Source organism: Taudactylus pleione, unplaced genomic scaffold (genome assembly GCF_031769625.1).
Source record: "Taudactylus pleione unplaced genomic scaffold, aTauple2 ptg000541l, whole genome shotgun sequence".
In the NCBI taxonomy this organism is placed as follows: Eukaryota; Metazoa; Chordata; class Amphibia; order Anura; family Myobatrachidae; genus Taudactylus; species Taudactylus pleione.
Window position 1 is genome coordinate 3,429,443 of NW_028284943.1, and position 12,818 is coordinate 3,442,260.

At 42.1% G+C, this 12,818-nt stretch overlaps 1 protein-coding gene across 1 annotated transcript in view; it reads left to right on the forward strand.

Moving 5' to 3' along the window:
- The first annotated feature begins 1,574 nt into the window (after window positions 1–1,574).
- Window positions 1,575–12,818, forward strand: part of PTP4A2 (protein tyrosine phosphatase 4A2) — a 56,308-nt gene continuing 45,064 nt past the window's right edge. Inside the window, exon 1 of the mRNA XM_088451239.1 lies at window positions 1,575–1,714. The gene's annotated coding sequence lies outside the window, so the exon portion shown is untranslated. The remainder of the gene's footprint in view (window positions 1,715–12,818) is intronic.

Genomic DNA, 12,818 nt, shown 5'->3' on the forward strand with positions numbered 1-12,818 from the left:
GGTTCCCTTGTATTTATTGAGGATGTAACTGCTGACAAAAGCAGCAGAATGAATTCTGAAGTGTTTCGGGCAATATCATATGCTCATATTCAGTCAAATGCTTCAGAGCTCATTGGACGGCGCTTCACAGTGCAGATGGACAATGACCCGAAGGATACTGCAAAAGCAACTAAAGAGTTTTTTAAGGCTAAAACGTGTAATGTTATGCAATGGCCAAGTCAATCCCCTGACCTGAATCCGATTGAGCATGCATTTCACTTGATGAAGACAAAACTGAAGGGAAAATGCCCCAAGAACAAGCAGGAACTGAAGACATTTGCAGTAGAGGCCTGGCAGAGCATCACCAGGGATGAAACCCAGCGTCTGGTGATGTTTATGCGTTCCAGACTTCAGGCTGTAATTGCCTGCAAAGGATTTGCAACAAAGTATTAAAAAGTGAAAGTTAGATTTAGGATTGTTTAGTTTGTCCCATTACTTTTGGCCCCTTAAAAAGCGGGAGGCACATATAGAAACCATTGTAATTCCTACACTGTTCACCTGATTTGGATGTAATTACCCTCAAATTAAATCTGAAAGTCTGCAGTTAAAGCACATCTTGTTTTTTTCAATTCAAAGCCATTGTGGTGGTGAATAGAGGCCAAAATATGAAAATTCTGTCTATGCCCCAATATTTATGCACCTGACTGTATGTCACAACTCCTTAAGTGAGTGCTTATGGATCATTTTTAAATAGCACCCTATGGGGGAGATGTATCAAACCTTAAGAGATAAAATGGATATTTGTTTATAGCAAATATCAGCTTCTGCCATTTTATAGCAGATGCAAGAGAAATAACTAGAAGCGTATAGGTTGCTATGGGCAACTTCGCACGCTCTCTCTAACATTTAACACATCTCCCCCTTTGTCTCCTACTCTGAAATCAGGCTTTGATAAAATGTTTGATAACCTTTTATCCAAATGCAGCACATAGTGAACCCCAAGGAACCCGCTTCCAAACGTTATCCTCGGCTAATCCTAAATCCTGACAGACTACGGCCTGGTACGCAGGCTGCTCTTACATTGCGGCACTGAGTGTTTTAAAATTTGTTTAATTTACCACCCTGCCGGCACTGATAGGGTTACCCGGCCGCCCGCGCTGTGTGACCAGGGTCTGGTATCAGTCACGTGAGTAAAAGGAGCCGGAAAATGTTACGAGACTACGACACAAGGGAGTCATTCAGAAAATGCCGGAAACCACGTCACTGCCCTGAAGAGATGACAGCTATAACGGGGGCAAGTGTGACCCGCGCAGGACACGTCACGAACTCGTTGTCGTCACCTTCTGCCTCTATTGGCTATACCCTTCGCGCGTTGCACTCGCGCTTTCACAGCCGACTCGCGAGCTGTTGCGGCTATAGAGGATTGGCTGTGACGCGGCTCCTGACAGGCACCACCCATTCTCTGCCTGCTCCGATCGTTACACTCTTCCTATTGGCTGCAAGCGGGAGGAGGAGACATCCTGTCCCACCTCCTCTGAGCTCAGCCAATTGAGATACGCAGGGACGCCCCTTGTTCCCGTCCTTTGATTGGCTGTCCAGCTTAGTGGGCGGTGCCAGCCGTTGCGTTGTGTCAGAGGTGTCATAGCGTCCGGAACCGTCAGAAACGAAGAGGGGGGATTGGAGCGTACAGCGGCCCCAGCACCCTGACAGCCGGACTTCAATGAACAGCTCGTCTGTGAGTAACATACCCCCGCAGCACCAATTCAGCTCGCCCAAGCATGGGTGCTATTAGAGGCGCCTGGGTTGTGGCAGTGGGGCCCAGTGAGCGCACAGGCAGGTGATAGCCGGCGTCATGTGTGGCAGTCAGGGGCCACGGAGTGAGACACGCCCGTGGGAATGACGTGAGCCAAAGCCGTGTTCCAGAGGGGATCTCCGGCAACTGCTGACACCGCCGTTCACCGAGCCCCGGGGCTGCCTGGCCGCACCTATCCCTCCTGGTGACTTGGTAGACCAGACTGTGTCTCTGTAGCTGTGTGACCGCATGTGCCGGAGCCGCTGTGCCGTGGTCACACATGGGAGGAGGAGGAATGCTCTGTCTGAGCTGGGGGTTTCTTGGTCTTATCCGTCTGTGCCTGCGCCCTATGCCGTACATGTTACACAGCTATCTGAGGAGCAAGCAGGGAGACCGCGGTGACAGGTGGGAGAGACCGCACATGACAGGACTCTGACCCAGCACCATCACAGCTCCCTCCATGTGCTCTGAGCTCTTTCTCCTCACTAAGCAGCTGTTCTAGCGTCTATATACACTACAGCTCATTCTTTTACATCACTAACGCATTATATTTCTATGTTTTTATGCATTTAAAAAGTAAATTACAGGTGTATCACCAACACTTTCAGCTAGCTAGAGCCATGAATGTTTGATACTCAAGACCACCAAAGATGAGTTGTAATTCACCACTGCAGGGTACATTTGCCAATCTGGGGCACAAAGCACTGGATGTCAGATTGAACATTTTTTTACTCCAAATCGTGTGTAGGACTGCCAGGGTGCTGCCGGTGGAGAGTTCAAGGGAAATCGTACATCGTGAGCACATCACCAAGTGTGTAGGCACCTTAAAGGTGCCCACACACATACCGACTTGCCCCCAATCAGCCAATGTACACGATTTCCCTTGAACTCTCCCCAGGCAGTCGTGGTCACGATTTGGAGTTAAAAATGTCCAATTTGACTTAAGATCTATCGTGCAGCCAGTGCATTGTATCCCAGATTGGCGAATCTGCCCTACAGCACGGCAGATCTGAAGATGCGATGTACGACGATCGGGGACGCGCATCGGCATCGTGATCAAGTGTAGAAACTCATGATTTGGCCATTTTTTACATGATCTGTCGTCACGATTCGTCGAAATCGGCCAAATTGGATGAAAAGTCGGTATGTGTGTGGGCACCTTAACTCTTAAACTGGCCATACACAGTGCAGTATGTACCGTGCAATGCAATGGGGGGGGGATCTGATGTCCGGCATATCAGGTGGTTCCCACACACTGCGATCGGGTGGCAGACCGCCCGATATGCTGGCTCCTCCCACCCGCATAACGCTGCATGGGATCGCACATCGCATCCCCACATCGACTGAAGCTGCAGTAAGATCTGGGAGTGCGATGTACGACCCCACAGGTGCCCGCACTATCCAATATCATGCCCATAACATGGTACGATATAGCAGCCAAATCGAACCAATCTGTCTGATCGGCTGCTTTATCGCACAGTGTATGGGCACCTTTACACTTAATCATACTTGCATAAATCTGCACCACTATATTTTTTACTTTTTACGTTGGTTCAACAGCTATGTTTTTATAATAGAGAAATTAATTCCTCTTCTTTTATGAACTTATGATGAAGTATTACCACCTTCTCCGGCCCTGATTCAGTTGTTATAGACCAGGGCTCAATCCAATTAGGCGCGATGTTCTCTCCCCCACGTGTATGAGTGGCATACTCCCCCACGTGTATGAGTGGCAGTATGCCACACTTACATAACCTTGTAGGTCTGTGTACAAAATTCCACGAATCTGGGGTGTGTTCCAATGCGGTTACCAGCATTTATACGCCGTTGCAATGGCAACTCGTTAATTGGTTTGAGTCCTAACTATACCAACAAAAAAAAGAAGTTTTTAATGTGCACTATTGAGACCCATTTTTTTAAATATTTATAATAAAATTATCTTATAAAAAGCAAAATATTTCTTACAAAAAGTAAAATATGAAAGTGGAAATGTGCAAGAAATTAAAGAAAAGGTGTTTCATCATAGATTAGCAGTTGTTGCTCACGTTTTTATATGATGAACAGACTAATAGTTTTTGGCTGTATAATTGCTTATTAGAATAACCACTAATTGGGGATATTTGTCATACTCTGGGAATACAGGTTGTCTTCCATATCCAAATATTCCAAAATACGGAATAATCTGAAATACGGAATTTTTTAGCATGACTGAGCTAGTGAGCCCTTTACTTTTTGATGGTTCAATGTACACAAACTTTGTTTGAGGCACTATTAAAAATATTGTATAAAGTTACGCTCAGGCTTTGTGTATATGAAAATCAAACGAATTTCATGAAAGTACACAAACTTTGTTTGAGCCACAAAATTATTAAAAATATTCTATAAAATAACTTGCAGGCTATGTGTATATAAAACAGAAATGCATTCTATGTTGAGAATTGGGTCCCATTCACAAGATATTTCATTATAGTTTGCAAATATTCCATAATACACAATATTCCGATATCCAAAATACCCATGGTCCCAAGCATTTTAGATATGGGAGACTCAACCTGTAAATATCTTTTGTACTATACAAATGTCAAACAGTTTTAAATAGTACCTCATGACAAGGAAATTATGTATCGTAGCATTGGAGTTCACTAGGAATAAAGTAAAGGAACATAAGGTAATTTAAGTACATATAATATCAACAACCACGGTATTTGAATTGAATAGTACACTTTTTTTTTTTTTTTTTTTTATTTATTGCACATTTCTTTACTTTTTTTCACCTTTCATATTTCCAAAATTTAAGTTATTTTAATGCATTTCAGTACAGATATATTCTTTGATTATAAAATATGAAAAAATTGTCTCAATAGTTCATAACTAAAAACGTTTCCCATTTTTTTTTTTTTATTGGGACGTTTCTAACCCCTATGTCTATGACACAGGTTGCTAGTTATCGGCAGGCGCACATGTTGTCTTTATTTGCATGGTTATCTTCTCTTAGTGCATTTGGGAACAAAATGGAACTACCAAGGACAATTTGACTTGGATGTCTCCAGTTTATGTTGCATGGTTGAATGGACTGACTTGGTTAAGTGAGTCTCGGGGGGAGGGAGGGGGACCTGCGCCTGCATCTCTGGCGACGGCTGGTATTCAATTGTTGTGCCATGTGCACTCATTAACTGCTTATCATGCATGATGCCCCCAAATGCACCCAGATTAGCCGCGTAAAGTGGCTAAACCCGTGAAAGCTAAACACCAGATTTTGGGTGTATTTCTGCTTGCCACCTCAGGAGGGTGCCAGCAGAAATGATGGGCACCCACTGCACTTGTGTCCAGAAGCAAAAACCATTCAATATCATCAGTCACTTTAGACAGGAGCTGCAGGTGCGAGTAAACAATTGAATTCCTGGTGCATATAGAACAAGTAGTGGGTTGGCTTTCTTAATGGGTTATGGATGTGACTGGGTTTGGCATTGGACAGAATAGTATCCCGTGAGGTACATTTATTGTGCAACTCTATAGCAAGTTAAGTTGTGGCATGTTGTTGTCATGTGAGTGTTGTCTGAACTGTAGATGGAGCTTGAGTCATTGGCTTGTGTATTTATTGCTCTGGGACCAACACCATCATTATTGTCTAGTGGCAATAACTATGGACATGTTATTTATTTCACCACTGCTGGCAGACTTGCATAGAGCTTACATTTTATGTGATCATAGTAAAGGTAAAAGAACCTGGTAACAGCTGTTAAGTTATACAGGTTGAGTCTCCCATATCCAAAATGCTTGGAACCGGGTATTTTGGATAACGGAATATTATGTATTTTGGAATATTTGCATTTAATAATGAAATATCTTGGGAATGAGACCCAAATATGCACACAGAATGCATTTATATGTTCTATACACCTTAAAGTGCGCAAACCCGGTCAGATTTTTCTTCAGATCTGAACGATAACGATTTAAAAAATCGTTCAATCGTTCATATCTGAAGGAAAATCTGACATATCTGACATGTTTGTCAGATGAACGATGCGCGTTCCCGATGGTCAGATAATGGTATCTGACATCTGATGTGTTTGCAGTCAGATTTGGACGATTCCATTAATTTTAATGCAGTCAAAAATCGTTTGTAGTTTAAATTGTTCAGATCGTTCAATCGATCATCTGACACATCTGACCGTGTGTATGCACCTTTATACATACACAGCCTGCAGGCAATTTTATACAATATTTTCAATAATTTTGTGGCTCAAAAAAAGTTTATGTACAGAAATAAAATTCATTTATGTTTCATATACACCTTATACACACGGCCTGCAGGTCATTTTATACAATATTTTTAATAATTTGTGCCTTAGACAAAGTTTGTGTACATTGAACAATCAAAAAACAAAGATTTAATTATGTCATGCCAAAAAAATTCTGTATTTGGATATGGGAGACTCAACCTGTAGTTATCTTTATGGCAAACTGAACAATACTTAGAGGCTTTATCCAGCTAGGAGCACAGCTGCTCCATACCACCCCCAGGAAGCTGGTTTTGCCCTACTTTAGGTGACTCATGTTGTACCTGAGAACATGTTGACCTTCTGAAATGACTGAAAGTGACACAATCACGGTGTCTTCTTCCCTTTGCTTTGTTAATGCAATGTTGCTGTGATGATTTTGAATGCTTCGTATTAGTCATCCTCATGTTATATAGAAACTGTTAGCGCAACACAAGCTTTCTAAAATCTGGATGCTATTCTCTTTCAATAAACCTAAAGCTAATAAGATTTTTTTTCAACTTAGACATGAAATCCCTTGTTTTTAACCAGCATAGCTGTTTCACTTTTTACAATTTTTTTTTTTCTACTGCTCCGATTACAAACCCATTAAAAAGTGTTATTCATGTGTTGTTGGTAAAACCTAGATCAATGATTGTCTATTTGTTATTTCTCAATACAATGATGGCAAACTTTCTGCTTGATTTATAGCATGTAAAGGGAGGTAGTTTTTAATCAGACCTTAACATTGTCGGCAGAGTATTGTCGTGCGTAGTAGTATGCGTAGTATGTCAACACAGTATTAATGTTAGATAAACTATTGTAACCGGGTCGGCACTTTAGAACTGGGTACACACTGGAGTGATATCGGGCCAATATGTAATTTCTGGCTGAATCGGAACGATATATCGGCCGGATCGCTCAGTGTACAGCCAATTGGCGCACTCATGCGGTCGTTAGCAATATCTTCTGTTTGGCAGTGCTGCCGGGGGATAATGCCATAGTAGGGAGAAACACAGCATGGGGTTCCCCCTTGCCACTACATTAACCAGTTCCAAACTGGTCAGCCCAGAGCTGAAATTCCTTGGAAAGTGGGTACCCAATAAATAAAATGGAGTCTCTCCTCCTGATCAACAACCAGCCCTGGACTGAAAGCTCATGGCTATGCCCCGCACCCCTGGTGGCGGTGGGTACGGGTTTCATGGTATGTTAATATTGTTCATTACAGGTAGCCTACAAGTCCTAGCAGCAAGCCAGCTCTGGCATGCTGGAACTTGCAGACCCACAAGTGCTAGCATGTGTGGACATCAAGGGCCTGCTGGCACCTGCAGCTCACCTTTAATGAAAATATTTACATTAAAGACACAACACCTAAGGTTGAAATATTTTATTGGGCAGCACCTTCACCACGGGAAGGGGGAGGGGGGTCGTTTGCCTTTAAGCACTTTTGCATGGTCACCACCTCCCCAGGACTTGTGGCGTCGTCTTCTTTTATCTTTACCTGGGGGACAGCGACCTTTACGCTCTTTTGCATGGCTGCCTTCTCCCCAGGACTTCCTACGTCTTGCTCCTACTCTGCTGTTGGACTATCTGACACCCGCTGCCTTAAAATAAGTTGGCACATGGGGGTTGGACGATGATGCAATGAGCAGTGATAGGCTCGCCACGACCATCTTTTATTTTAAAAATAGCACTGTGGCGATATTTGTAAAACTGGTAGCTCCGCAATAGCACGCGACGCTGCTGAGCTCTGCACTAATGGCTAGTGGGACTGGATGCTCAATCCCCACCGCTTCACGCTGAGTCCCGCAGCATAGTAGGATCCCGCACCGCTGATGGTGTGCAGAGTTGCCAGACTGAAGATCGGTTGCTAGCTCTGGTCTCGGCAACCAACACACTGCAACATTGGTCGGGTCTCCTGGCTTTTAAAAATGTTTAAAAACCAGGGGGCGCGACATGCGAACTGTATCTGGGGTGCGGATCGGTTGGCAGAGAGTACAAATTTGTCCAATGTCGGACAGACTGGTCGGTAGTCAAGTCTCCCAAGGATTGGATAAGTGTGTACCCAGCTTAACTTTAAATATGATGCTTTACCGTCATCTTTAAAGTTATAGTGCTGACATGGTTGCAACGTTTTAATTAACATTAGTACCGTGTCCGCATACTGTGCTAGACATTACGCTGACAACAATGTGATTGTTGGAAAATCCTACTGATCCCATATGTAATAGCAAACTTCTAATTTCTCATACAATTATATTAAATATGCACTAAACTGTTTTTTTTTTTTTTTTCTAGTTTTAAAAATTGTCACTATTTATATTCTAATAGCATTTATTTCATGCTTTGGGGTAACAGGGAGGATGTGCCTGTGATTAGTGCTGGACTTTGTTTCAAAGTGCTGGAACTCAGCCTTACTTAACCTCTTTCAATCTCACTTGTGACTGGACATATTATACAGAGGTTTATGTTAGCTAACACAATGCTCAGGAAACACTTTTTTGTAGCTTACTTTATCAGTGTGAAATTTTGTGTTATTGTAATATGCTTCGGAAATGCTACTTCCTTTTGGGGAAGGCCATTCTTGCTAAGTGCTTTGGGTAATATTTTTGTAGTGTAGGTAAAAACCTGTAATTGCAGTTGTTTTGGAAATGTTAAATCTATTTTTATAACATAGGGCCGAATTCTCAGTGCCTTTTGGAGAAAAGTTTCAGCGGATTCGGTCTTTCCGCCTGTTTTCAAAGTATCTCCATATTAAATTCCAGGATGATTTCGCCTAAGCGGAAAGTCAATGCATTGTAATAGGCGGAAAAGTATCTCCTATGAATAGCAAGTGAAAAAATAGTGCAAAATCGTTATTTTTGGGGTGCAAACAAGGGGAAACTACTCAGAAACCTTGGGACAGTCCCCCAAGGACAAATCAACAAAATAATAAAAAAAAATTACCTCAACACCCCAAAAAAGTACTTTAGTTTTGAGGGCGAAAAAGTAAAGTGGGGGACAACTATAAAAACTATCGAAATAGATTTCTTGGGGTGCTGAAAGGAGGGCCAAGTGTTTTTGGGATTGCAGGTGCATGTATGAGGGTGGTTTTTCATGTTTTTTAAAAGTTCACTTTAGAGACATAAAATATGCTAGCACCCATGTTCAAGTACCCCAAATTTGACTGGGCTACTTATTTTCACCAAAAAATACTGCTTTATGCCATTCGTCACCACTTTTGCAAAGACGCTAATAAGAAGCTATTTAAACTACTTAAATACCCCAAACAAGTTTATTAGGGCTATTAGTACATATCTACATTGATTCCCTATGTTAGTGCATCTTTTTGGGGGGTACGGACTTATTTCCCCAATTCTGACAGTACTTTCCGCCTGTTCCGCATTCACCACTTTCCGTTATTGCCTGTTTAGGAATTGAATATGGGGAAAAGCGGGGACGCGTGCGTACACTTTCTGCCTCTGAAACAGGCGGAAAATTGGACAAGCGAAACTTTTCCGGCTTTTCGCCTCTAATGGAATACAGGCGTTAGTGTGTATGTATAGATATGGTATCAGGTGATTTTGGAATTGTTTGTTTTTTGCTGTCTGTTAATTTTCCTTGTTATACAAACATCTATACATTGTAACATCAAAGTAGCACAGTGCTTATTGATTTACACATAGGTTTTATGCAATGTTTTGGTAGTACACATAATGCTGGGCATACACTGGCAGATACAATGCCTGTCAGACCTACATACATTTTATCTGGTAGCCTGACACCCAGCAGGTGTCAGTGATATTTCACAGTGTATTGGCCACAATATCTGTGCTCCTCCCCAGGAGACCTTTTCCCATTCCTTCCTTGTGAAGGAACAGGGGAAATGTATGTCTGTAGGCTGCAGTAATGTGGCCAGCTTTTAACTTGCATCGGACGACCATGTGTGTACCCATCTTAAGATGACACATTTGCAAAGGGACGGCAGTTTGCACAGATAGGTCAAACAGGTGGCGGAACTAAGGTATTCCCAGCAAAGCGTGGAGCAGGCTCACTGTTGCATCTAGTTTAATAAGATTAATGTGTGGTAAGAGATGCTGAGAAGGCATGTCTTTTCGGTTTTTCCTTGCTGCAATGTGCATGAGCTCAGAGCTGCCATATTTGTGGTCTCATTCTATGCTTTTAATGGGACCCGTTTGGCTTATCCATGTTGCACTTTGGGAGGGATCTACTGAGATTGTGGATGAACCTTGCATTTTTCTGGACAGACTATGGAAGTGCAAGGTGATTTTATTGGGCAGAATTACATTTTGTGCCTGACAGAGCTATTCAATTGTTGCTCCTGTCTGGCACGATCAGCTGCTGGCGCCGGCAGCACGAAAAGTGACCCGTTTCAGCGCCCAAACTGCACTTTTTGTGATCGTGCCCAGCACTTTGGTCGGATGTAGCTGTTTTATTTATTTATTTATTTTATTTATTACCAGTTATTTATATAGCGCACGCATATTCCGCAGCGCTTTATAGAGAATATTTGGCCATTCACATCAGTCCCTGCCCCAGTGGAGCTTGCACTCTATATTCCCTATCACATGCACACACATACTGTACACACTAGGGTTAATTTGTGTTGGGAGCCAATTAACGTACCAGTATATTTTTGGAGTGTGGAAGGAAACCAGAGTATCCGGAGAAAACCCACGCAAGCACAGGTGGGCCCATTTAGTAAAATCCGAATAAGTTTTAGTAAATAGAGGAAGGTAATTTGAGGTGTATAGTTTGGAAGGATGATTTATGCGGCTAAACCCGGCCTCTGGGCACGATAATTGCCATCAATTGAATAGCACCCCGCGATCTCCCGTCATTTTAGACGGGAGATCAGGCGCCTAAAACAATTGAACTGAGCCCATTGTGTTTTCAGTCATCTTTAGTCTGATGGAAGGAGGTGCCATTGGTTAACTGGGTGATCTGAGTAGGACCTGGGGTGTCGCTCAGCTGATGTAACAAACTGCTGAGATACAGACCAGAGTGTGCTAAAAGCACCAGAGCAGTGAGCGGCACCCCAGACAGAAAAGAGAAACTGCATGGGTTATGACATGTACAGGGATGAACACTAGTGGACTGATAACTTGCCATACAACATTTTTCCAGTCAGAATTTCTGACTGAGGTTTATATGCATAAATTTACTAATGAATTTTTGGAAAAAGACTATATTTGAAGGTTTGGTAAGGATTTAAATTTTGAGATTTTTTTATTTCATTTGATAGTATTTATTTGACACAAGTAAGATGTAGAATATTTGCTGCATAGTTGAACATTAACTTTTCTATGTTTTGCAAGTAGTTACATGCAGTTGCCATCATATAGGAATGAGATTAATGGTGTAATGTAAATAGGAAATGAAGAAACATGTATTATCTTCAAATTGAGATACTTCCACTTAAACTACCATTATATCTTTGATGGAGTGAACAAATTTTGCCATGGATTCAATGCATAGGTCATACAGTGAGCATAGTGGGCACCCATTTCTTGTGCCATTAGCTATGGTTAGACAGTCTGTAAACCATACTAATTCTTACAGTACTTGCCTTCTTTATAAGGAAGCCAGAATAGTTACGTATAGCATCCATGTATCTCCACTTTACTCTGTTGAATGCATTTAATTTGTCAAGGGCTGGCAAGGCCAACCTGTGGCTCTGCAGCTGTTGTGTCACTACAAGTACCAGCATATCCTACCCCTGATCAGCTGGTAAAGCATGCTAGGACTTGTAGTTTCACAACAGTTGGAGAGCCACAGGTTGGCCAACTCTGGTTTAGTGGCCAAGATCATGATTGAGGTCTTTTGACATTGAGCATGATGTAATAGTTACAAGATTTTCCAGGTGTTGTGCTGCTCTGAGGAATGATTCTGTTTGGGTATATCAATGAGCAAATAATTCTGTTTAACCTGAACTCCCAAATTTACATATGTTTTTGATGTCATTATTAGCAAGATAGATCGGTATTTGTCAAGCTCCAGAGGTTCTTTCTCTGGCTTAAGAATGATAGCTATGCTGGCCCTTAGGAGGAATGACTGCAGTGTACTTGATTAGTATAGAGTTCTACTTGGTGAGATGTGCGGCAAGTTGCAGCATCTCTCCTGTAATCTGTGGATAGTCTGTCAGGTCCAGTAGCTTTGAAAGTTAAAGATAACAGACCACTTAGTGAGTCTTCTCTTGAGCAAGATGGGTGTTCGGTCTGATAATATGGTATGTAGATTATTTTGACAGAAGTTGGAAACTTGATAGCGTGTTTGTATTCTTTCCATCATCTTTCTTTCCAAAGTACTGTGTAATGGTGAAAAAATTCATTTAGAGTATGGTTTTTCAGATGGAAGCCAATGTTGTGTTTTGTGTGTTTAATTTCTGTTCTAACATTAAATCCTGCCTTTTACTCTTATCGTAATGAGTATATTCTATGCCCTTTTCAGCTTTGACAAAACAAGGGTTATTTGACATCTGAGCATTGAATTGTATTTGAAAATAAAGTAGGCCTGTGTAGGCTTTACAGGGCTGCTATATGACGACTTAGATCCTGAAATTTGGGTTCCAGACTGTAAATAGACAGTAATTTGATAGACACCAGATGTTAGACAAAAGGTCTACACACAAAAATGGTCGACACATTATTTTTTGTTTGTTAGGGATAGGCACTTACCCGGAGGATTCGGTATGAAATCCCGGCTGTCGGGATGCCACTGTTAAGAATACTGACAGCGGCATCCCGACAGCCAGAATCCAGAGACATCAAATCATTGTCCAGCAGACA